The 25,897-nt window shown below is 35.0% G+C and overlaps 1 long non-coding RNA gene across 1 annotated transcript in view; it reads left to right on the forward strand.

Annotated features, from left to right (window-relative positions):
- Nucleotides 1-24,298, forward strand: part of LOC136032867 (uncharacterized) — a 114,546-nt gene extending 90,248 nt beyond the window's left edge. Inside the window, exons 2-3 of the long non-coding RNA XR_010618796.1 lie at nucleotides 18,813-18,901; nucleotides 24,166-24,298. This is a non-coding gene — a long non-coding RNA (uncharacterized LOC136032867). The remainder of the gene's footprint in view (nucleotides 1-18,812; nucleotides 18,902-24,165) is intronic.
- Nucleotides 24,299-25,897: the final 1,599 nt, after the last annotated feature.

Genomic DNA, 25,897 nt, shown 5'->3' on the forward strand with positions numbered 1-25,897 from the left:
CTCCAAATACTTCTTGCAGAAATTAACCACGTTGCTTGCATAAATACTAACTACTCTCCAGTTATTCTTTGTGGTAATTTAAATTTAACCCCTTCAAGCAAATTATACTCCTTTTTAAGCCAAGTAAGGCTTAAGTATGAACATCTAGATATAAAAAAACTAACTGACTATGGTTCACAAAAAATTGGGAAAACCTTTCTTCCAAAGGACCTATATATTTCTGATTCTTGTCAATACTTCCAAGAACTAGAACAAAAGAACTGCATTGAAGAAGCAATCTTTTCATCCGGTACAATAACGCATAGATTTGCCTTTAAAAGTGTTTATAATTCAGATAAATTTCCAAAAGTTCGTTTGAATTCGACTTATCACAACTTAGTTGACTATATTCTCTACAGTAATATTGACGAAAAATTTAATAAACATGAAAAACAAGAACTACTACTATTAGAAAGGCTTCGTCTCCCAACATACAAGGACTGCATAAAAATAGGACCATTACCTAATAGTCAAAATGGATCGGACCACTATCATCTTGAAGCAAAATTTCGTTGGATTTGCAAATAAAAATAATAAAAGACTTTGTTAAAAACTTTTAAATAAAAGACTATAAGAAAAAAAAAGAAAAAAAACTTAACTTAAATTCAAAAATCTCTAAATAACTTACTCAAATATATATTTGAAGTAACTTAAATAAATATAAATTAAATAACTATAAATAACTTAAATTCAAAAATAACTTAAAATCTATACAAAATATCCATTTTTCCCATTAATATTAAAGAAACCAATTCCTTCATGAGCATTATACCTGACGCAGAATATATGTTGATTGATCAAAATAGAAGAAAATATGCTCTAGCTAACGCCCAGGATTTGAAAGAATGTGTCTCATTTAAAAATTTAGTCTGCTAACTAACGCTACCTATTTATAATGTAAAATTAGGCTCTTGCATGCTAGATCTCTTCCTAAAGGAATCACAACAAGAAGATATTCCTAACTCATGTGATGCGTTAGTAGGAAGCACAAAAAGAGAAATCTTCATTAATTTACGAAATGACTTATGGCTTTTTACAGTACCTAGAAAGACAGTAGGAACTCTATCCTGCTATATACAAAAAAGATTGACCCCAGTTATCGAATTGAAATACTATTACAGGACGTTGGAACAATAACAATAAAACAAGGTTGCCGACTCGTGACAAAGGAAACAACTGTACAAACACCTTTGATCACAACTAGCACAAATGTTATGAGCCCGAAAATAATAAATTTCAAAGGAATAAATTTGTCTTATACAATACCGAACATGAACAACGAAGAATCAAAAATATCAATATGGCCCAAGATAGAAAAAATTAAGGGTACTATGCAGTTAGCAAAAATAAAAGAGGCATTAGACCTACAAATACCGTTGTTCACGACCGAAGACCAAAGATTAAAGTACGTGGAAAGTCAATATGGATTATTCTCACCAAATTCGTGGTACAATATAATAATCACCATATTTATGGTATTTCTTATATCTCTAACAATAAGAGCGCTACTCACAGTAAACTATGGAAAGCTCTTGAGACGAAAAAAGATAAAAAACGATGCAATTGATGCTCAAGAAATGCATCAATTGAACCCTACAGCTCCTGATGATATTTAAGCCATTATAAAGGGAGGATATAACAGTTCAGGAAAATCGAGGTCTTTTTCCCGTATATTCATATATCCAGTCCCTACTTTAATAAATACTGTTGGTGTATTACAGCTAAAAGGCTAAGATACAATTTAATTGTATTTCTTTTTGGCGGAATTACATCAAAAACATAAATATTTGGCAGAAAATTTTTATGTAAAATCTAGACCACTGACAAGTATAAGTCACTTGTTCCTTTTAATATAAACAAGAGAATGGAGATCGTCTCTTGCAATTTTCGATATTGTGTTCCTAAACTGAATATTCCTAATACATGGCAATAGAAAGGCTATGACGCTATAAAAAGACGTTACTTTTCTACAAAGTCTTGCGTTGGGAGTATAAAGAATTAGAAATATACAAAAAAACCTCCAAATTAATCATGTGCTTAATCAACGCTTTTAAACAGTGTTACTTCTTTAATCATATAATCATGTACTTATCATATACTCAATCATCCTTGAAACAAGTGGAATTAAATGTCACAATAATCAATGTTAATTACAATATTCTATACCATCGCTTTTATAGTTATATACTATTATTGTTATTCTGTTTAATAACCATATGATTCTGCCTGGAAATTTTTTATTACAGAATTTGGCATACTCTTGGCATTGGCCGACGATGCGTCATGGTCAAAAGCTGGAAAACACCTATCATGATTCATCAACCGCCGAAGAATACCCGAAAACACCTGAGTCAACCAGAAAGCTATCACCCACATGACACCTCAAATAGCGCCATCTATCGTCCTACATTCATTTTCATCTTTCTGACTGAACACCGTAGACTAGAGAAGAAGTAACATCCAGCCAGCGGGTACAACCACAACATAGCCACGAAGACACCATAGATGATAACCTAATTCAATATGGAAAACCAATATCAGCAACGTCCCAGACCTAGATGAAGATTTAGAACAGAACAGTCTAATCCTAATCTTATAAACTTTAGAATCAACCACAAAGTAAGGTTTTAAATACTACCTCAGTCGAATGAATTAAAGACAATAAGAATAACGCTTAAAATGCAGAAGAGAGCGGGAACGGAACGGAAGGGCCCTAGTACCGGCGGTACTTTTGTACTTTAACTGCTGGGGATAGGTGTTCCAAGTCCTGCACTTCCCATTTTGTAAAAGCGTAATAACAAGACAGACTTTACAATTGCTAAATTTTCAAGCAACAAAAAAAACTTAAGGGTGATAAATTAAAGAATGACATTATATTAGTTCAATCAGTAAATAGGGCAAGGACACGAGAATTGTGATTGGTGTGAAAATGATATTAAAAAAAGTGAACAATTAAAAGTGCCAAATAGTGAATTATTTTAGTTTAAAAGTACAAGTAGTAATTCTTTTTTATATAATGTTGTATATTTTACACTTTATTATAAGAATACCTGGGATCAATTGAAAACTAAATAAATACAAAAAAAATCAAATAAAAGACAGACAGCTGGAATCAGGTATTCGAGTGTTAGCCTTATTCATGTCAAGTGATGTATTAATGTAATTCAAGTGTAAGGTGTAGGTTAAATACAAGGTGTAGGAATATATACGTTTTCTTTCAATAATCATTTTTTTGAGGTGAGAGAATTAAAATAAAAAAAACTTTGACAATAAGAAACTTTAAGAAAGATAAAATTTAAGGACAGGGAATGTTCTGATTGACGAGGGCGTCAATCTACAGCTGGATAGGGGATATGTAACATATGAACCAGCAACCCCGTCCCCCTTACAGAACTCAAAACAAAATCCCTCATTTGTTCACTGTAAAAAGTTAAAATAAGAATCTCTTATATGTCTAAAAATTTTAAAGGTAAATTCATCATCCCATAGAATTTGTGCCTTTTGGCACAAGTTTTACAACAAGCAAAAAACGATACCTTTTACTTTGGCAAAAGTTTTACAGCAAGCAAAAATGATACTTTTTAAACTATCAAAATTAGATTCAAAAATGTAACTTTTGATTAAAGCCAATTAGAAACCAGATTTCTATTACTGGATTGGTCAACGAACTAGAGGTGAAAATCCTCGTTGTAATAAACCTTTTGCAAGGAGGTTAGGCCATATGCTAGATAATTAAAAGAAGAGTTGTATTGCAACATTTCTGACGTCAGTCTACCCAGTGCTTAATTTAGAAATCCGGGTTGATTCTGGATATATAAGGTGGACCAAAAGTTAGGAGTGTATTGAGTCCTAATTCAGTCTTTATTCAGTATTCATTGAGTCCTAATTCAGACTTTGTTCAGTACTCAGTCTTTGATGCGCATATACTGCTATCTCTCATGGAAGTCATTTTACCTGATGTTGTATATGAAGTAAGAAAATAAAATTATTGTCAATAATTGTGTTTGTCTTTGAGTCAAGGTACAAGGTACAGTTCCTGTTTGTCTATTGGATCGTTCCCAAGGGAGTCTGCCCAACTCAGGAGACCTGTATTTCATGATAATGATTTTGTCTCCATAGTTATAGAGACTTGTCAATACAAACTTCCTAATCTATATCCCTTAACTATAAAGCTCCCATGATACAATCCAACATGACTTTATAAGAAACCCCCCCCCCGTAACATAACTTTATAAGAAACCCCCCCCCCCCGTAACATTACTTTACAATTATTCACATTAACTATCCATTCAAAATGGATAGTTTAGAATAACCAAACCAATATTCAAAATGGGAGTTTGAAAGAAAGAACTTATTGAAATTATATGTCAGCAAGTTGGGCATATTAGCTGCTATGTATCCACATGTTGTTTTATACTTACAACACTATGTCAAGTCAGACATAGTCATGTATAGTTTCATGACATTATTTTTAGCTGCCTAACAAAGTTGAAAGTTTCTGGTGCCCAAGTGTGACTCAGACTTTCATGTTAAAAGATTTAAATGCAGCTTAAGTAAGTTAAAGATTTAAATCCTTCTTATGCCCCATGCTGACATCTGTAGGAACTACTCTCTTGTCTGGCTGCCTTTTTAAAATTGCAGTCTTCTAAGCCCTAGAAATACAGGAAAAGTAGAGATATAGGTTGACAACTGAATTTCTGGCACTGGACATATTCCTGAAAGTTCTGTTCACCTAACTTAACTACTTCCCAGGCAAACAACAAGTCCTTCAACTAGTACTTTACTTTTACAATAATTATGTACCTGGTCATATGGTAGCAGAAACTAGATAAATTTAAAATAAAAATCTTGGTTTTGGTAAGCTTAGTGTAGAAAAAAGAAAATAGTAACATTTACAGATTGCTACAACTTTTAGATATGAGTCTAGTTATAACTAATACCGCATTTGGTCATAAAATGGCCCATAAGTGAGCTTGGTACTTGGATGATGGTAACACAGCTAATCTTGTCAATTTTGTTGTTGTAAACCAAAAACTAAAAGGATGAATAAAGATATTAAATATAAATAAGGTATATTTAAAGCCAAAAATCTGCCCCGTACAGAAAGGGTTTAAACGTAAATCAGAGTGTTAACCTAAAGACAAGATTTAGCTAACCAAGATTGGCTCTTTTTTAGAAATAAAAATATAGAGGAACCATGGCTTGATTTGAAAAGGATGCTTGTGCAGAAAACTGCAAAATATACAATAACCACTTGGAGACTAGAAGGTACAAGGACATTCCAACATAGGCAAATTATGAGAGTTTAAACTGATGTAAAACAAATTCTAGTACCTTATTAGAAAACTCACAAGCAAGTATGAGGATTTCTTACCATCTGCTTTAAAAACCAATGCAAAGAAGTTTTAGAATATGCCTCATTTCAAAAGCCTGGTAGACATTCAGAATTCTCAGTTAATAAGAATAGTACAAACAATCCTGGAGATATTGCCTAAGTCCCAAATAAGTAGTTCAAGTCAGTTTTCACACCTCTAGATGATGCTCCCTGGCCAGAAGTGCTTGGTTCTATAATTGAGAAACCTATGCAAGTTATCATCATCAAACCTACAGCTCAAAAGATTGAATCCAAGAAAGTCTTTTGGTCCTTAGAGTTCATCCTTAGACCTTAAAAGTGGCCCATTTGGAACCCCCCCCCCTTAACAACATTGTTTCAAAGTCTCTGGATACCAAAGTAGTTCCTCAAGATTGGTGTAATGCAAATATAACACCTGTCCACAAGGGTGGAATTAGGAATAATATGACCTATTACCAACCCATTAGCATTACATCAACAGTTGGTAAAATTTTTGGAGGAATTATGAATACCACAATTAAAAAACATTTATTTTACTACAAACTGCTCACAGACACCCAACATGGCTTCAGATTTAGGTGATCAGTTGAGACAAATCTTATATATGCTTATGACTATACCACAAAGTTACTAGATCTCACTTCTCCAGTTGACATGATCCTTTTAGATTTTGCCATAAAATTTTGATAAATCTGTCATCACTGGCTGAAGATAAAACTAATAGCTATTGGCATTCTTCAGGAGGTTGTAGAATGGCTGATGCAGTTCCTTTCAGGAAGAAAGTAGAGAGTTAAGTTATTTGGAGACAATGGATAAGAATTCTTCTCAGAAGTAATAGCATGCACAAACAGCAATTCCCGAGGCATCCCAGATCTTGGTATAATCAAGTATACTGTACACAGCGGATGATCCAAAGTTATGACCATACTGTGCAAGGGTCTCTGTGACCATTAATTGAATTTGGGATCTGTCTTCCAACACCCCTGAACAAGGGTGATAGTAAAAAATAAAATACGTCCAAAGACAAGGCAATAAAAGTTGTTGATCCCAACACTTGTGCACAGGTGACAGAGAGGGGAAATTGCAATGACTTTTAAGTTTTGTATGCTGACTCCTGTCAAAATACATTTTAGTTTGATGAATCATCCAGCACAAGGGTCAGAGTAAGAAGTTGTCCTGGAAGATGGCAGATAACAGTCCATAACCACTACTTCTCTAATAGAGTGATTACCCATTCGAACAGTTTTCCTGATACTACTCTAATTGCTCCCTCCTTTGACGCCTTGAAGATTGCTGTTGACAAGAGTTGGAACATTAAACAATGGAAGACAGAATGGGATGCAATTGAGTCAGTGGCCCCCCATCATCACTAACCAGCAACTCTACAAGATTTTTTATATATTTTGCTGGACAATGCAATTTAAGGTAAAACTGAAATTTATGAAGTGCAACTGCCTTCCAGGAAGCTAGAATGCTGGTAGATTCTCGGTTGAGATTTTGAGAAAAGCTTCCTAGGAACAGTTGAAATATTAAATTCGAGAGTCAAGATTTTATTTTTTAGAAGATAGATGGTGTTTATTTTAGAAAATGGTTTGGAAAATAGCAGATTGTGTCTTAGGAAGGAAAGTTAGAAACACAGTTAGGGTTGTAAAGGATTTAAATCTAGTAGCAAAGAGGAGGAGTATATTCAAGTAGAGTTTAAATGATTGATCGTACTAAAATAAAAGGAATTTAAGGAAAGTAGAGAACCCATTAAAATATGAATAAAGCAAGTATAAAGTGGACAGCATGGATAAATTTGCTGAAGGTCTAGAAGATGCAGCCAGATGGCATAATAGCAAAATATTGTATTAGTATGGTGAAAAATTTGAAGGGAATAGTCAGTCTGAAAGTGTCCCAGTTAAAGGTAGGACCTGGGCCACAATTAGTGGTGAGGAAAGTGTTAAAGAGAGACAGGCAGAAAACTTATCAGAGTGTGCTAAACAATGATAAATGTAGAAGAAATGATGTAGAAAAGAATGAAATAGTTTGTAACACTTCAGATGTTAAAGAGGATTTATTTTTCAATGAAAAATTAGAGACAGCTCTGAAAAGACTAAGAAATAATTAACCCAAGTTTATGGAAATGGGCTTTTGAAATATGGTGGTTTTTGAAGTTAGCAGTAAATTGCTGAAACCAGAACATTATTTGCACTTTATACTGAAAACAAAATACATTTTAAATGTTTTCAATTTTTTGACTTTAATAAACAAAAAATTATTAAAACTTCAAGGAATAAATATCAGTATATGTATATTAAACTGACAATCCTCAATCATTTTTTCAGTAAAGTCCAAATTATTTTCTGTTCCTAAGAAGGCATGGGGTTATCAGTCCTACTCATGTTAAATTTTGCTTCTTTTGATTTTGACTTGGTTATTTATTGTAATTTCTATTTGTTTTGGGTTTCATTTATTTATTGATGGTAATTTGTGGTAGTTTTATGCTTGGAAGATTATTTGACTTTATTTCTGCTCATTTTTGTTTTAATGGAGCTCTTTACTTTTCTTTCAAAAGTTTGTTCTGTGGAAAAAGTCTTAAAAATAAATCATGGACAGCACAATAGCACTGCCTAAATAAAGAGCAATGTGGATGCAATGTTTTATATATTTATTTGCTTAGACATGTACTTTGTATCAAAGGAGTTGTCATAGAAACTTCAAAAAGGGCTCATTCAATTGGAAAGTGAAAGGGCTAGTGATAGGCTATCAAAAGTGATTGGAGGGCAACATTCCTCCCATACCCAATATTTTTCTGAACACATTCAATTAAAATCTTGAGATAGCCATTTTGTTCAACATAGTTGAAAGTTCTGGAAATTATATCTTTGAGAATGACAACCCCCCCCCCTAGAGCCCTCATTGCAAGGGTTGTAATTTATGGTCTTGGGGCATGTAAGGTTTTAATAGAAAGGGCGATTGTATATACTTCAGAAGGGGCTCATTGGATTGCTAATCAGAAGTTTTAGTGCCCTTTTTGAGATTCAGAGTGATAATAGGTGGATACCCCTTTCATCTTATATTTTCTCAAAATGTAGCTTATGTAACAGAAATTTTGAGATGACCATTTCTTTGTAGGAACTTCAAAAAGGGCTCATTTGATTGGAAATTGAAAGAGCTAGTGCCCTTTTAATAGTCGAAAGTAATTGAAGTTCAGCTAACCCTAACCAAACACTTTGAAAACTATAGATTTTATTACTATATTAGCTCTATGACTATCTACCTTAGTTCTTCTGCCCTAGGAATGACGCATGGATAGATAATAGATAGACTTATCTATTAACAAATGAACTAACATCATTTTTATAAAATCCTAATAAGGGGGTTAATGCTTGATTTGCCTCTCACTCAATTGGACTATCTATCTTGGCTTTTTCTACAATTAGCTATGGCTTGATGCCCGCAACTATTTGTTAACCTTTGCATTTTAACCAAACATTTGGAAAACTGTATTTTATACAATCCTAATAAAGAGGTTAATGCCAGATTTGCCTCTCACTCAATTGGACTATCTGTCTTGGCTTTTTTTACAATTATCCATGGCTTGTTGCCCATTACCTTTCAATTTTATTTCAGTCAAATAGTTGTGGGCATCAAGCCATTGCTAATTGTAGAAAAGGCCAAGACAAATAGTCGGATTGAGTGAGAGGCAAATCTGGCGTTAATTCCCTTATTAGGATTGTATAGAATGATGTTAGTTCATTTCATTTGTCGAAAGTGATTAAAGAGCAACTAACCCCCCTCTTACACCCACCATTTTGCAAAACACATCCAATCGAAATTTTGAGATAACTCTTTTTGCCAGTTAAGATAGCCAGCTTCGAAAAATTTAGATAGCCAATTTAGAAAAGAGCTCATTCAATTGAAAATTGAAAGGGCGAGTGCCCTTTTTAATAGTTGAAAATGATTTAAGGGCAACTAAACCCCCTCCCACGCGCACCATTTCCCAAAACCCATCCAACCCAAATTTTTAGCTAGGTATTTTGTTCAACGTAATTGAGAAGTCCCCAGATCCCTCAGGGCAAGGGTTGTAATTTATGCTCTGGGGGTATGTAAGGTATATATAGAAAGGGTGATTGTATAAACTTCGAAGGGGGCTCATTGTATTTGTAATCAGAAGCTATAGTGTCCTTTTTAAGATTCAAGGTGATCAGACGATGGATAACCCCCCTCCCCCTCTACACCTCATATTTTCCAAAATGCATCTGATTCTTAGATGCATGAAAAATGCATCTGAAATTCTTAGATGGCCATTTGTTGTCAAATAAAATTCCGAAACTGTTCATTCAATTAGAAATCGAAAGAGCCAGTGCTTTTTTTAATAGTCGTAAGTGATAGGACAGCAACTAACCCCCTCCCACACCCACTTTTTCTTTAAACACATCCAATAAAAATTCTGAGATATCAATCTCGTTCAACGGGATTGAAAGGTTTGAAAATTATGTCTCTGATGATGACAGCCCTCAGAGCAAGGGATGTAAGTTATGCCCTGGGGACATATAAGGCATATATAAAAAGGGTGATCGTATAACCTTTGGAGGGGGCACATTGGATTGGTAATCAGAAGTTCTTGTGTTCTTTTTAGGATTCAGAGTGATTGGAGAATGTATATCCCCCCCCCTAAACACACCTCGTATTTTTATCGAAATTATGTCTTTGATGACGACAGCCCCCACAGCCATCTGGGAAAGGGATGTATGTTATGCCCTGGGGACATATAAAGCATATATAAAAAGGGTGATCGTATAACCTTTGGAGGGGGCACATTGGATTGGTAATCAGAAGTTCTTGTGTTCTTTTTAAGATTCAGAATGATTGGAGGGTGTATACCCCCTCCCCCTATACACACCTCGTATTTTTCCGAAATGTATCTGATTTTAATTTTGAAATTGCCATTTATTGCCATGGAAAATTCGAAAAGGGCTCATTTAATTGGAACCTAAAAAGCGTCTGATTTTAATTTTCAGATGGCCATTTTTTGCCGTAAAAACTTCGAAAAGGGCTCATTCGATTGGAAATTGAAATGACCAGTGCCCTTTTTAATAGTCAAAAGTGATCAGAGAGCAACTAACACCCCTCCCACGCCCTATATCTCCCAAATACATAAAATAAAAATTTTGAGATAGGGATTTTGCTCAACGTAATTGAAAGGTCCAAAATTTATGTCTTTGAGGAATGCAACCCTCCCACAACCCTTAGGGTAAAAGTTGTAAGTTCTCCCCTGAGGCATATAAGCTAGATACAGAAAGGGTGATCGTATAAACTTCGGATGGGGCTCATTGAATTCGTAATCTCAAGTTATAGTGCCCTTTTGAAGACTCAGAGTTATTGGAGGGTGGATACCCCCACCATCCCGAAATGCATCTGATAGAAATTTTGAGATGGTCATTTGTTGTCGTAGAACCTTCGAAAACAGCTCATTCGATTGGAAATTGAAAGGGCCAGTGCCCTTTTTAATAGTCGGAATTGATTGGAGGGCAACTAACACCCCTCCCTTGCCCACCATTTCCCCATAAACATCCAATCAAAATTTTGAGATTTTGTTCAACGTAATTGAAAGGACCTTAAGTTATATCTTTTATTATGACAACCCCCCCCTCTCACTGCCCTCAGGGCACTGTAAGTTATACCCAGGGGGCCTCCAAGGTAAATATATAAAGGGTGATTGTATAAACCTCGGAGGGGGCCTGTTCGATTGGTATTCGGAAAGTCTAGTACTCCTTTCAAGATTCAAGTGATTGCAGGGTCGATAACCCCCACCCCTCTAAACGTCGTGTTTTCCCGTAATGCATCTGATTGAAATTTTACGTTGGTCATTTTTTGTCATAGAAACTTGAAAAATTCTCATTTGGTTGGAAATCGAAAGGGCTATTGCCCTTTTTATTAGTCAAAAACAGTTGTAGGGCAACAAGCTCCATCCACACAAACACCCACCCGCCCCCACCTACGCTCATCAATTCCCAAAATGTATCTAATCAAAATTTTGAGATAGCCATTTTGTTCAGTGTAGCTGAAAGGTGTCTTTGACAACCCCCATACGTTCTCAAGACCAGACCATAATTTGCACTTACATAAACAAAAAATGACAATGGATTCTCATTTTAGTATACATATACTGATACATATTCCTTTAAGTTCTAATAATTTTAATTTATTAAAATCAAGAAATGTAAAATTTTAAACGCATTTTTCTATCTAAATCTTACAATAAGTAACCGATTCAAACTCGAAACGAGCAAAAATTAACATGAGTAGGGCTGACAACCCCCCTGCCTTCTCAAGACCAGAACATAATTTGTACTTTACTGAAAACAAAATATGTTGTGTTTGGTGCCCTTTTGAAGAGTAACAAGAGATTGGAGGGCAAGCAGCCCTTCTCTCAAGCCCATTCATTTTCCAAACGCATGCAGTCGAAATTTTGAGGTAGTCACTTTGTTCAGTACAGTAGAACGGTCCAGCAACTATTATGAGACAATGTCAGACCATATATATAAAGAAACTAATAACCTACGACATATCATTTAAACTAGGCTAACATTCGACCGAATTTAAATTAGTGGTTAAATTTTTTATTTTTATTTTTACCAATTAGGCTATTTAATTTTGAGCTGGAAGAAGTTCGAAATACAAAAGAACGCTAACTTATCGGAGGTAACATTATACCTCAATATGACACCCTCAGCCAATTGTGCTAATTATTTCCCAATATGCATACCAAGAAAGCCGTGATCTTTGAGCTAAAGTTACTAGGCCTTATAATCTTATTTTGTAATAACAACCCTCATTTTAAGCTTTAGACTATATTAAGCCATCTATAATTGGATTTAAACTAAATTCAATTTTAAACCATCAATCAAAAATTTTGGTAACAAAATAGGCTAATAAATTTCTACTCCATAAAAAATTAGTAACTTAAGCTTTAGGCCAGAATGAACAAATAATTATTTCATATTTTTATCTGATATTAAAAAAAAAATCTGATTTATACTAATAACAGGTATATTAGGCCCGTCACCTCCCCCCCCCCACACACACAATTATGTAATTGGCCCGTTATGCTTTGAAACTAAATATTTCTTTAAAAATAAATCTAAAGGTATTGTGATAAATGGTTGCCAATAAGACAGATCAACAGGATATCGAGAACGACTGGGGTATTAAATTGAAACTTTTTGGATAGTACTATTACTACTTCTGCTTTTACAATTTAAATAAATAAAAAGAGAGTAAGTGTATCCAGATTGTCAAAGAGCATAGATAGAATCTTTTGGGAATGATATTAAGTCTTATTTTTCTTGTCAACTTACGAAATTCTAAAATTAAATTTAAAATTACTGCTTGTATCATCCGTGATTAAAAGCTTGAAACTTCTGAAACATTTGAACGCTTGAAACATTCATAGGCCGTGATTAAGTGAACTTGAAAACTTCAAGCTTCAAAATTGAAGTTAGGTTAGTCTTCTGTCTTTTAATTCTCTAGAGACCGTCGATTGTCAAAACTTCAAATAGTACCAATTATCAAGTCTTGTGAGAGGTTTTCATAGACAGCTTCCTTTGACGAGATAGTAATATATTTGGCTGGGTCTTGCAAAGCTTGGTCACCGACCAAGGGAGAAGAGAAAATGAGCAAAAGAGCACTATCATTCTCAAATACAAAATGTCCATGTATATGAAACTGTGACGGCATGCAAAGTGTGCATTTTAAAATTTATTGTTTTTTACACTTTTTTTCCTAGGGACAGGCTAATTAAAATACCTCAGTTGATTAATTTGAATTTAAACACCGAACTAAGTTGAAAGCTTTCTTCGAGGATTCTCAGAAAACCAAAGTTTTCTTACGTATTAAATTGAAAAAAAAATTAACTGAAAGTAAGGAGTGACATTAAAACTTAAAACGAACAGAAATTATTTCGTATATGAAAGGGGCTGCTTCCTCGTGTATGCCCCGCTCTTTACGCTAAAGTTTTTTTTTACTGTTTTAAAAAAGAGTTAAGAGAAAGAGTCGGACTTTAGCGTGAAGAGCGGGGCGTTGATGAGGAAGCAGCCCCTTTCATTTCTGAAGTAATTTCTGTTCGTTTTATGTTTTAATGTCACTCCTTATTTTAAGTTAAAAAACACTTGTTTTTATTTAATTTAATTTCTGAACGTTTTTGAATCAATGCATGTTTTGATTTATGCTCTCCGCAGATGAATAATTAAAACGAAATTCGCCTATTTTTTTATTTTTTTTTTTGCTAAATGGTTTTCTCATAGTTTTGATCGAATGATTTTGAGGAAAAAATAAAGCAGGGATGGAGGTCTAGTTGCCCTCCGATTTTTTGGTTACTTAAAAAGGCAGCTAGAACTTCTAATTTTTTATGAATGTTTTATTAGTAAAATTATTAGTAAAAATAAAAATTATCAGTTAAAGATATATGCAACTTACAAATTAGCTTACGTAACGAACTTCTGTATTCTCATATTTTTATTACATATATGAGGGGGTTCACCCCCTCGTCAGTACCTCAATCTTCACGCTATAGCTTAAATTTTGTCCCAATTTCTTAAGAATGACCCCTGAATAACAAAAGCCGTAGAATAAATAGTTGAAATTTCTAAAAATACTTTAGCGTAAAGAACGAGGTATTAGGAGGAGGTGAGCCCCTCATATGCGTAATAATTTATGTTCCTTTTATCAGAAATTATTATGGAATATTTACAGGAAAATAATAACAGGAATATTCTGTTCGTTTCAGTTGAAAAACTAATGTTAGAAAATCCTGTGTTCCCTTAATGGAAATTTTCTTCCCCCATGACAAATTCCTCCATGAAAAAATCCCCCAACATATCCCCCTCTTCTCAACCCCTGCCCCCAACCAAATGAAAACGCCCAAGAAAACGTTTGTACACTTTTCGAGAACGCTGAATAAAATGGCTATCTCAGAATTTTGATCCGGTGACTTTGGGAAAATAATTAGCGTGCGACGGGGGCCCAGGTGCCCTCCGATTTTTGGTCACTTAAAAAGGGCACAATAGTTTTTCATTTCCGTTAGAATGAACCCTCTCGCAACATTCTAGGACCACTGGGTCGATACGATCACCCCTGGAAAAAAACAACAACAAAAAAACAAACAAATAAACACGCATCCGTGATCTGCCTTCTGGCGAAAAATACAAAATTCCACATTTTTAAACAGTTCCTGGTAACGAACTGTAGTAAGGAGCAACCAGGCTCAATAGTAACAAAAAATTAAAAAAATTGAATTTTGATACCAATAGTTATATCAAAAGAATGGCATTTTAATGCTAATTTGAAATATATAAGTTTCATCAAGATTAGTCTTACCCATAAAAAGTTACGAGCCTGAAAAAATTTGTTTCATTTTAGAAAAAAGGGAGAAACACCCCCCAAAATTCATACGATCTTAATGAAAATCACACAATTAGATTCAACGTATCAGAGAATTTTGTTGTAGAAGTTTCAAGCCCCAATCTATAAAAATGTGGAATTTTGCATTTTTTGCCAAAAGACAAATCACGGATGCGTGTTTATTTGTTTTTTTCCCAGGGGTGATCGTATCGACTCAGTGGTCCTATAATGTCGCGAAAGAAATCATTCTAACGGAACGATAAGTTCTAGAGCCCTTTTTAAGTGACCAAAAAATTGGAGGGCACCTAGCCCCACTCCCACGGTCATTTTTCCCCAAAGTCACAGGATACAAATTCTGAGATAGGGGTCTACCTGTTCGTAATACCTCGCTCTTTACGCTAAAGCATTTTTAGTAAATTCAACTATTTATTCTACGGCCTTTGTGATTCAGGGGTCATTCTTAAGGAATTGGGACAAAATTTAAGCTTTAGTGTAAAGAGCGAGGTATTGACGAGGATTGAACCTCCTCATATACGCTATAAAAACATACGAATATTGAAGTTCGCTACGTAATTTAATTCTTAAGTTACGTGTATTTTTTACTTGCGAAACCGTTCGTAAAAATTATAAGTTATAGTTGCTTTTTTAAGTAATCAAAAAATAGGAGGGCAACTAGGCCTCCTCCCTCGCTCCTTTTTTTCTCAAAATCTTCCGATTAAAACTGTGAAAAAAACATTTAGCTCAAAAAATCAATATGCAAATTTCGTTTTAATTATTTATATGTGGAGGGCCAAGATCAAACCATAAATTAATTCAAAGACGTCCAGAAATTAAACAAAAAAAAACAAGTTTTTATAAATGAAAGTATGGAGCGACATTAAAACTTAAAACGAACAGAAATTACTCCGTATATGAAAGGGTCTTTTCCTCCTCAACGCCCCGCTCTTTACGCTAAAGTTTGACTCTTTCTCTAAAACAGTAAAAAACTTTAGCCTAAAGAGCGGGGCGTTGAAGAGAAAAAGCCCCTTTCATATACGGAGTAATTTCTGATCGTTTTAATGTTGCTCCTTACTTTCACTTAAAAAAGCTTTTCTTTTTTTTTAATTCTAGATAGGAGCTTGAAGCTTTTACAGTAGGATTCTCTGATGCGCTGAATCTGGTGGTGTAAATTTCGTTAAGGTTCTATGATTTTTACGGGTTGTTTCCTCCTCATCTGTGCTTCCAAACTTTAGTCTCTAGATCGCGCACGAAAAATTCAGGATCAAAAATCCATCGGTAATCCTTCAATTCGTCGCGATCCAAGTTTCTACCACCAGTCACGATCCGGTAGGGCAACGGGAAAGAAGCTACGGGGTTCTCCTCCGCCTCAAGGTTTGTCGCTTGACCTAAATCTCTTGACTTGTCAAGTTCTTCAGCGTACCGCATTATTAGGTATATTGGATATTTACATCTACCAAGCTCCAAATACTTTTTACAAAGGCGCTGTCTATGTGTGGTAACACTTTTAAGATGTATACCTCGCTTTGGTTTAATTTCCCCCAAGATTTCGGCTTTGTGTGCACAACTTCACTGAAGGCTCCTGACTATTTCTCATTTCCTGGTTTCTTCATTGCATTGAAATAATTTATGGAAATTCACACTCTATTAACAGGCAGCTGATTATACCAGTTTGTCATTTTAGTCTCTAGGGGGTATTATCGGCGATCTGAAACGATTCTTTATGGTAACCGACTTGTAAAAATTTCAGGTAGATGAAAATATTCTAGGGGACTGTTAGAAAACAGGAAAATAAACAGTCTTCTGCTCATGATAGTACCAATTTTGTTCTAAAAGCAATATCCTTTATCGAGTACACTTGTGAAAAAGACCTAGACATTTTCTAAGATTTCTAAGCAATTAGAGGAAATAGAGCAAAATCCTTTCAAACATTTTGTAGCATCTTCAAGAAGCTATGGCCTGATATTAAAAGCGGTATCTTCCGCCAATGAATAATTGAGTACTTTTTAAATATAAATGTTCAATTTAACATGGGATTTCCGAGTTCCATCAGTTCACTTAATCACGGCCTTAATGCTGATTTTAAATATATAAGTTTCATCAAGAGTAGTCGTACCCATCAAAAGTCACGAGCCTGAGAAAATTTGCCTCATTTTAGAAAATAGGGGGAGACACCACCTAAAAGTCTTACAATCTTAACGAAAATCACGCCATTAGATTCAGCGTATCAGAATACCTTATGGTAGAAGTTTCAAGCTCCTATCTACAAAAATGTGGAATTTCCTATTTTTTGCCATAAGACAGAAAACGGTTGCGTGTTTTTTTGTTTTTGTTTTTTTCCCAGGGGTGATTGTATCGACTGAGTTGTCCTAGAATGTTGCAAGAGGGTTTCTAACGGAAATTAAGAGTTCTAGTGCCCTTTTTAAGTGACCAAAAAATTGGAGGACATATAGGCCCCCTCCCATACTCATTTTTTCCCAAAAGTCACCGGATCAAAATTCTGAGATAGCCATTTTATTCACCATAGTTAAAAAACCTAATAACTACGTCTTTGGGGACGATTTACTGCCCCGCAGTCCCCGTGGAAGGGGCTGCAAGTTACGAACTTTGACCTGTGTTTACATATAGTAATGGTTACTGGGAAGTGTACAGATATTTTCAGGGGGATTTTTTTTTGGTTTAGGAGGGAGAATTGAGGGGGGGGGGTTACGTGGGAGGATATTTCCATGGAGGAACCTCTCATGGGGGAAGAGAATTTCAATGAAGGGGGCGCAGGATTTTCTAGCATTATTTGAAAAAACAATGAAAAAAATATGAAAAGTTTTTTCTACCGAAAAAACTGAAAGGGCTTTTCCTCCTCAACGCCCTGCTCTTTACGCTAAAGTTTCTTACTGTTTTAAAAAAGTATTCAGAGACAGAGTCAAACTTTAGCGTAAAGAGTAGGGCGTTGAGGAGGAAAAGCCCCTTTCATATACGAAGTAATTTCTGTTCGTTTTAAGTTTTAATGTTGCTCCTTACTTTCATTAAAAATTTTTTTTTTTTATTTAATTAGAATATAAAGCTAGGCCTATCGCAAAGACTTCGTTGGACCGTCGATTATAAAGATTATTCTTAGGTTATGTCATACAGTAAAGGGGTTTCCGTGGTTTGATAAACTGAACAGGAAGCATTTTGAGACGTCTATATTTTTATTATTATTTTAGGGATTCAACAAGTCGTATTTTAATTCGGTAAGCTGTTTTGTGTCGCTGGTTATATTCCTGTCATATTTGTAGTTTTGGCTGGCTAAAGTCCTGTCTTTTTTGTTTATATTTAGTAAAACAATAAGCTTGGTGTAATAGTCATAAAACTGTTGTATAGACGAATAGTTGAAAAATTTCATGAAACGCAGCATAGAATTGCTGTTTGAGCCTTTCAGAAATAAATCTGACCAAGTCCTTTTTTTATGTTTTAGACTTTAGCGTTTAAGTATCTGACGGACTTTAACCATCATATTGTCACAAAAATTTCCCTTTCAAAATAAGCACCAACACTAAGGTAAAAGTCTGTTTTGCCATTGTACAATGGATAATCTTTGTAGAAGCCAATTTGACAGAGTCCATTGTCAAATACCCTGATGAACTCAAGTTCACTCTCACCGCACTCACTTAAACACTCACCGCACTCAAGCTCATAAGGAAACACCAGCAAATTGTGGACATTTATTTTCACTATTAAATTGTTTTTGAATTTCCTCCATTTGTTTTATATAGACTTGTTTGCATTGGCTAATAAACGATTTATATATGTCTCAATTATTTATAGAACGACTCATTGTTCGAATTGAATCCACAAGATCGAATAAAAACCTTTTCTAATTATTTCAGAAAATATATTAGATTGTCTGAAAGCAACCCTTAAAACGCTACAAAATTCTTGCACTGACTACATCAATTTAGAGTTCGTTTTATTTATGTTACTAATTAAATCTATACATGAAATGTTTGAAAAGATATGCTTCTGAGGAAGTCATAAGGTAATTGACTTTATGTTTCAGGTCACCATGCTTTCAAAGCGAACTAGTAGTGCTTGGGCGCATGTTCCCAATTGTCTTACCTCTCAGTTGGCCTTAGTCCTTCTGCTTAGGTAAGCTATTTTTTTTTCTTCGTAACACTTTTTATTTGGTGGCAACGCGCACACAGATAAATCTGACAGGCTTCTCTAAATGATCAGTAGAGGGGTCTACAAAAATGTGGGTAAAATTGTTAGAATTTCCTCGTAAGGAATGCTGTCAGAACTTCTTACTGTGTAGATGTGTGTATGATAACAGTCTTCAATTTTTTGGGACTCGCTGTCCACCAAAATAGGATAGCTCATTATTTATTGTTTTAGCCGTATCATAGTGAAGCTCGGGCACGTTTGTTTTGAGCTTGGAGTTGGAAGTTTTGAAGAATAAAAGTGATTTTAGGTGCCACTTGTTGGTAATGTACGGAACGATGATTCACAGTTGGATGAGTCTCTCCTCCCTAAGACAGGAAAGGAGATCAAACTGTTCTATTGTGACGACCCGTAAAAAATTGCTAAAACCTATGATTTTCTTCACTTAAAATAACCATGTATAACCTTTTTGTTCCATAGTTTGTATCTTGGTGTCGGTTGGAAGCCTTTAACGTTAAGAAATGTAAGCTGCTTTAACTAGGAAGAAATGATGATAAAGGGGTGATGTTGGGTCCCGAACCAATTGGCTGAATGGATACCGGACAGCTTGAAATAATTTAGGTAATATTATCAGACATAATGGTGGATGCAGTACAAAACCCACGGAATAGGGAGTTTTTTGCACTTGGGAAAGGTAGTAAGTGAACATAATCTTAAAACTTAGATTAAGTGGAATAGCCATGCGCTGGGAGTTTGTAGTTGCAAAAGTTTGAATAGAAGCAAACTATTATAACTACTACTTCTGATGAATCACCGCAGCACCAAGTCGCCTGGGGCCAACATTGCTACGCGCTTCTCTTCCATCTCAATCTATTCACAGCCTTCCTCTTTACACCCCCCAGAAAATTCCCATTTCCCTTAAATCTTTCCTTACGAGATCCTCCCACCCCAACCGAGGGTGACCTGATTTCTGTTTGGCCCTTGACGGTTGGCCGAAAAGGACAGTCTTGGCAATCTCTCATCCTTCGTCCGCAGAACGTCTCCTAGCGATCAAAACCTTTCTCTTATTATAGCCCTGTAAGTGGGATTGAACCACGCTTTTCATACAACCTACAGTTTAAAATACAGTCAGTCAGTGAGGTTCTCAAAACAATCCCTAGGCAACTTCTGTGGAAAACATCTAGCAAACCTGTCTCCATCTTTAGGAGTGACAGTGGTGCTTTTAATATACTGGATAGTACAATCTATTCACAGCCTTCCTCTTTACACCCCCCAGAAAATTCCCATTTCCCTTAAATCTTTCCTTACGAGATCCTCCCACCCCAACCGAGGGTGACCTGATTTCTGTTTGGCCCTTGACGGTTGGCCGAAAAGGACAGTCTTGGCAATCTTTCATCCTTCGTCCGCAGAACGTCTCCTAGCGATCAAAACCTTTCTCTTATTATAGCCCTGTAAGTGGGATTGAACCACACTTTTCATACAACCTACAGTTTAAAATACAGTCAGTCAGTCAGGTTCTCAAAACAATCCCTAGGCAACTTCTGTGGAAAACATCTAGCAAACCTGTCTCCATCTTTAGGAGTGACAGTGGTGCTTCTAATATACTGGATAGTACATTTTACTGGAGAGTACATTTATAGTACATTTTACTGGAGAGTACATTTATAGTACATTTTATAGTAGTTTATTATTAGTATATTATTAATAATATACTAATAATGAACTGGAGCTTCTGATATTCTAATATTGGATCGCAGACTCATCTCTCTATTCATTCAGACTTTTTTGTCAACTTTGAAAAAAAAACCTTGGTCCTTGGCTATTCTACTTTTAACATCTTCACTGGACCCATCGTCTTCAGTTCAATTCCAGTTCAATTTATTTATTAACAAAAAAACAAAACACACACTGTAAACTAACTACACCCTAAGAGAGCACTGCCCGTAACGGGTGACAGCATTCATTTATTCATCAAGAAAATAAATATAAGGCAAGGAAAGAAAAGAAGAAGAAGGGAAAAGAAAAGAAAACAAACATAAATTAATAAAACAAATATAGAGAACTATCGGTAGAATAAGTTAGGATCTAATTCAATATTTTCCAATAAGAAGCTTTTAATCTTATTTTTGAACACTGGTAGGTTATCAGCATTTCTCAAAGTATTTGGGAAATAATTCCATATTTTCGGTCCGATAAATTTGATTGAAGAATCAGATGACGTGAGACGTCTCGTTTCTGTAACTAGTTACGATGCATGTCTAGTATCATGTTGGTGAATTTCATCATTCCTTCGAAAAACCGACATAAACGACTCAGGTGCGGTTTTTGTGCTTACTTTATATAAAGTTTTGGCAATCTTTTTTTCTCGAAGTCGAGCTACATTTAATATCTTAAGTTTTATTAAAAACGCCTTCACACTCTGACAATGCTCAAGCTTGCAAACTGCACGTATAACTTTATTCTGAAGAATTTGAACTTGCTTCCATTCTGACTTATTATTTGAAGCCCAAATGCTTTCCCATATAAAAGATATGTGTGGAATAGACTGAAATATAGGATCAGTAATATTTTATGGGTAAAAACAAATTTCAGTCTATGGAGAACACCAACGGCTCTTGACAGCTTCATACAAAGAAATTTAATGTGGATTGCCCAATTCAATTTCCTCATGGTCTACCGTATTTATCTTGCTGTCGTAAACTGGGTCATTTCCATGTTTAAATATGATATACTTCGTCTTTTTTGTATTAGGGGAAAGCAACCGTTCTTCAAAGAATTCAGTTGCTGCCTGGAGGCAAACTTCAGCATTTGTAATTAGTTGCTCACGGTTTTTATGTTTTAGAAATAGTACTGTGTCGTCCCCAAAATTTATTACATATGCAAAGGGGATATCAGCCGAAAGTTCATTCACATAAATAAAAACAAAGTAATGGTCCAAGAACAGATCCCAGGGGCACCCCACAAGTTACATCGAATGAATCTGATAAGATACCATTATCAAGTATTTTACAACGTCTATTTGTTAAATATGACCGAATCCATTCAAGAAACGTCGACTTTATCCCATATCCTTCTAATGTTTCAAGAAGGATGTCAAAATCAACGCAATCAAAAGCTTTTGTTAAATCTAGAAAAATCGTCAGGGAGTATAAACCGTCATCTTGCGCTTCTTTTATATTGATTATAAGATCCGTAATTACGAGTTCAGTGAATCTGTTTTTCCGAAATCCATATTGTTTATCAGAAAGACTTTTATTAGCTTCAAAGTATTCATACAGTCTTTTTGGAGCTAGCTTTTGATATATTTTCGAAAAAATTAGAAGTAAGCTAATTGGTCGATAGTTATCAGTTACTGTTGGGTCTCCTCCTTTAAAAAGAGGGATTGACTTATCTGTTGATTTTTGAATTTAAAAAAGAGGGAATAGTTGTGGGAAAAGTCAAAGTCATGGCCAATTGTAGAAAAAAGCCAAGACAGATTGTTGAATTAAGTGGGCAGCCCAGTCAAGGGTTAATTTTATCCCTTTGATTGCCGTTGTTACTGTCTCCCATTTATGCTACACCTTTCCGTGCATGTGTGTCCCTTCACAAATGCCGAACTAGAGTCGTACCTGTTGGAGGTTCTCGCTGGGGAACACACGCAGGTTGACTACGGGTTGACTTACTTGAAAATTTTCCTCTCATGGCTATCACTCGACAATGGTGAACTAGAGTCAACCCTCTCATGCTAATTCGCGGTGGGTTAGGGTTCAACCTGTTGGAGGTTCTCTCTCAGGTTAATTCACGGTCGAGGAAGAGGGAAGCAGTATATTGACAAATTTGGCAAACTATTTACAATAGACTATTTATCAAAATATTGGCTTTAGAATACGAACTCGTACCATGTATTTGATATTGATAATTTACGTTTTCCAACGGGTACCTGAAGTCAATATTTCTCATTAGGTATTATATGGTTGGAGTCGATTGTTTCACGTTTCTCACAGGAGATTATACACACCGTTTTCTTCTTTTATGTACCTCTCGCCCAACAGGCTCTGCTGCTAGTTATTTCAATATTTGGGTGACCTGCCCAAGAAATAAAATATTTTGCAAACAAACAGACCCTATTGTTGTTAACATAATGGCGTAAGGCTTTCGACAGTTCAGTTTTAAAGTGAGCTAAACATTTTCTCTGTCACAAAGAATATTCGTTCATGGTTCTGTAAATATACAAATAGAAAATTTTAAAGATCTCAACATCAACCCAAAGCCGTGTTATTTGGTCTTGCAAACTTAAGGTTTGTTTTACCTATGAGATATATAGTTTTGTTTCCAACCCACAGCTGTACCTTACACTAAAAGATAAAATTGTGAATTCATTCAAAGAATTATGATATTACTCAAAATTTGTCTTAGAGAACGATTTAAAATTGTTTAAAGGACAGGAAAATTTCCCCTTTTGAAACATTTTCAAACAATTTTAAAACGTAATTTTTTAGTATTAAGAAACAAAGAATATTCTTAAAATAAAGTTTCATAGATGGACAAAGCTATATTTCAACTCTATTGAATGTTAGCAAGATCGTTGCCGTACTATGAAGAATTAAATAGAACTGCCAGAAAATACCATACCAAAAGCTTGCACAGGGGACAAAAACCTTAAAACCAAGGATACTTGGCGGTGTATTAATTTTTAGACTACAAACACTAAATTATTTTTGGCTAACTAGAGAATTTGGCTCTATAAGTCCTGCCAAAGACAGGTAACTTAGTAACTTACAAAGATAATTTACAAGAGTGGAACTGATGCTAGTGTCGACAAAAAAAAACAAAAAACAAAAAAAAAAACACCGACACCGTCTAGTCTTTAGCCTTTCTTGTTCTAATAAGGTAAAACTAGCGTAATTGGCAAAACTATTTTAGTTATAAGTGCTTGATCCTCAGGTGTCTGAAAAAATACAATTGTGAAGCTTGCAAAAATGCGAAGAAACGCCAAATGCTAGATGGCGTTGGTTTTTTCTTTTTCCATCGGCACTCCCGCCAGTTTCCACGCTTATAAGTTGCCTATATTCTTTTGGGTCCTCCTAGGATAAGAAGTTATCCAACGAAGGAAAATATCTATTAATCCCTATAAACAGAACTAATTTCCCGTGGCTATGTTCTGCTCCAGCATACCATGTCACCTACGCAAGTGTGTATAATAATAAAAATGGGTATCAGTTAACGTCAACACTGGGTCCTCTATTTAATGATCATTGCCTTTGCTATTTCAGAAAGTCACATCTAGCCCCATTTTTGCCTGGTCACCCCGTAGTCACCCCCTTGCCAACTGAGAGTAGACCTTTTGGAGTTGTCAGCTCAGCTCAGTATGGATCCGCCTCCATTCTTCCAATTTCCTGGGCCTATATCAAGGTAAAGTTTTTACAATGCAGTTAGCTTATCTAAAGCATTTATTACTTGTAACAGGATGGCAAATTGGAATCAAAATTACGAGGGAAATATATTATCTTCAATCTAATATTGCTTTAAGTATTAAATTGGTAAAAAGCAATAACAACGTGTTCTGGGTTATTAATAGCCTTGATTTTATTTTTGATATAAAATTGACTTTTGAAATTATTTGTAATCAAATTTTACAATACAAACACGTGTTTACCATCGTTGTTACTTGACGCCGGCTCTGGAATTGAGCGTCTAGTCTTGGTAAGTTAAAAAACTTTCAGGAGACTGGAATCGGTTTTTAAAAATTTGGATAAACCCCAGCTCTTTAGATTAATATACTAAGTTAAAATTGAATTTATTTATTACCTGTTTAATTAACAAAAATAATAACGGAGTAAATATAACAATAAAAAGAAAAAACTGAAGAAAAATCACAAAACACACCAAATCAAAGGAGTCAACAAATAAACCAAACATTACATAAATATAAACAATACAACTAAAAAAAAAAATCACCCGGTTATTGTAGAAGTATTGTGCCACTGGTAGTTATGAATCTTTGAATCATGATTTTAAATTTGCTTCTCAACTGCTACATATGGTTCCGTGATCTTGTAATGTTTGGTCAATTTTGTATTTCGAGTCCACTGGGGGAAGGTGAAATATATACTTGGCAATATCTGCGTGATATACTTGAGAAAATAGTTCTAGTAGATTTTACTAAACTGCTAGTAATTTCTTTTTTTTAACGAATACAATAGGTGCTTACTCATTATATTCAAATAATCGTAACCAAAAGGCCCAAAAACTGATATGGTTTTACACAAGACAATTTTTAAGCATAACTAAGTTCTAAGTCCACGTTTGAAACACAATAAAACCAAGAATTGCCAAAGAAACAACGAGAAACCTGTTTTCCAGTGAAATAAACGAGACAAGATGTTTAATCGAAAACCTCTGCCAAGCCGTCATCAGAGCGAAAAATATATTTAAAAAAGTAAAAACTGATCTTGATAACAAATAAGCTAAATATGTAGCAATAAGAGACAGAAGATAAAAATCCAAAAGTTATAATCAATAGCGAAAAAAAGAACTAAATAATTGTAATAAAAAGAAAATGTAACCACATGGGAAGCAAAACGATGACTCCATTTGAAATGGCGAACCGCATCAGTTACCTTTGGTGCTGCTAATCTTTCGCTTTTTTGATTGATTGATGTGACCCAGGCACGTATTCTAGATTTTGTGTTCAGGGAGGAGAGGTAGTGGAAAAAATTTACAGCCCTTATAATTTATCACAGTGAAATGTACATATAGTTACACAAAATGTAAGCTGACGACGTAAGAAGTACAAAAACATTTGGAAAATTTAGGCTCTTACCCCTCCCCCCTCCCCCTTTTTTTTACATGCTTGATGTAAGTTATGTGATTTTTTTTCTTTTGACAAGTTATGTGCAGATTCTCTTTCGGTCATGATAAACGGGACATCTTGATCCTATTACGTCATTGATAGGATTCGTTTTCAATCGAGCGTTGGACTGTATACTCTTCCTCTTTTATTCA

The sequence above is a fragment of the Artemia franciscana genome, chromosome 11 (assembly GCF_032884065.1).
Source record: "Artemia franciscana chromosome 11, ASM3288406v1, whole genome shotgun sequence".
NCBI lineage: Eukaryota > Metazoa > Arthropoda > Branchiopoda > Anostraca > Artemiidae > Artemia > Artemia franciscana.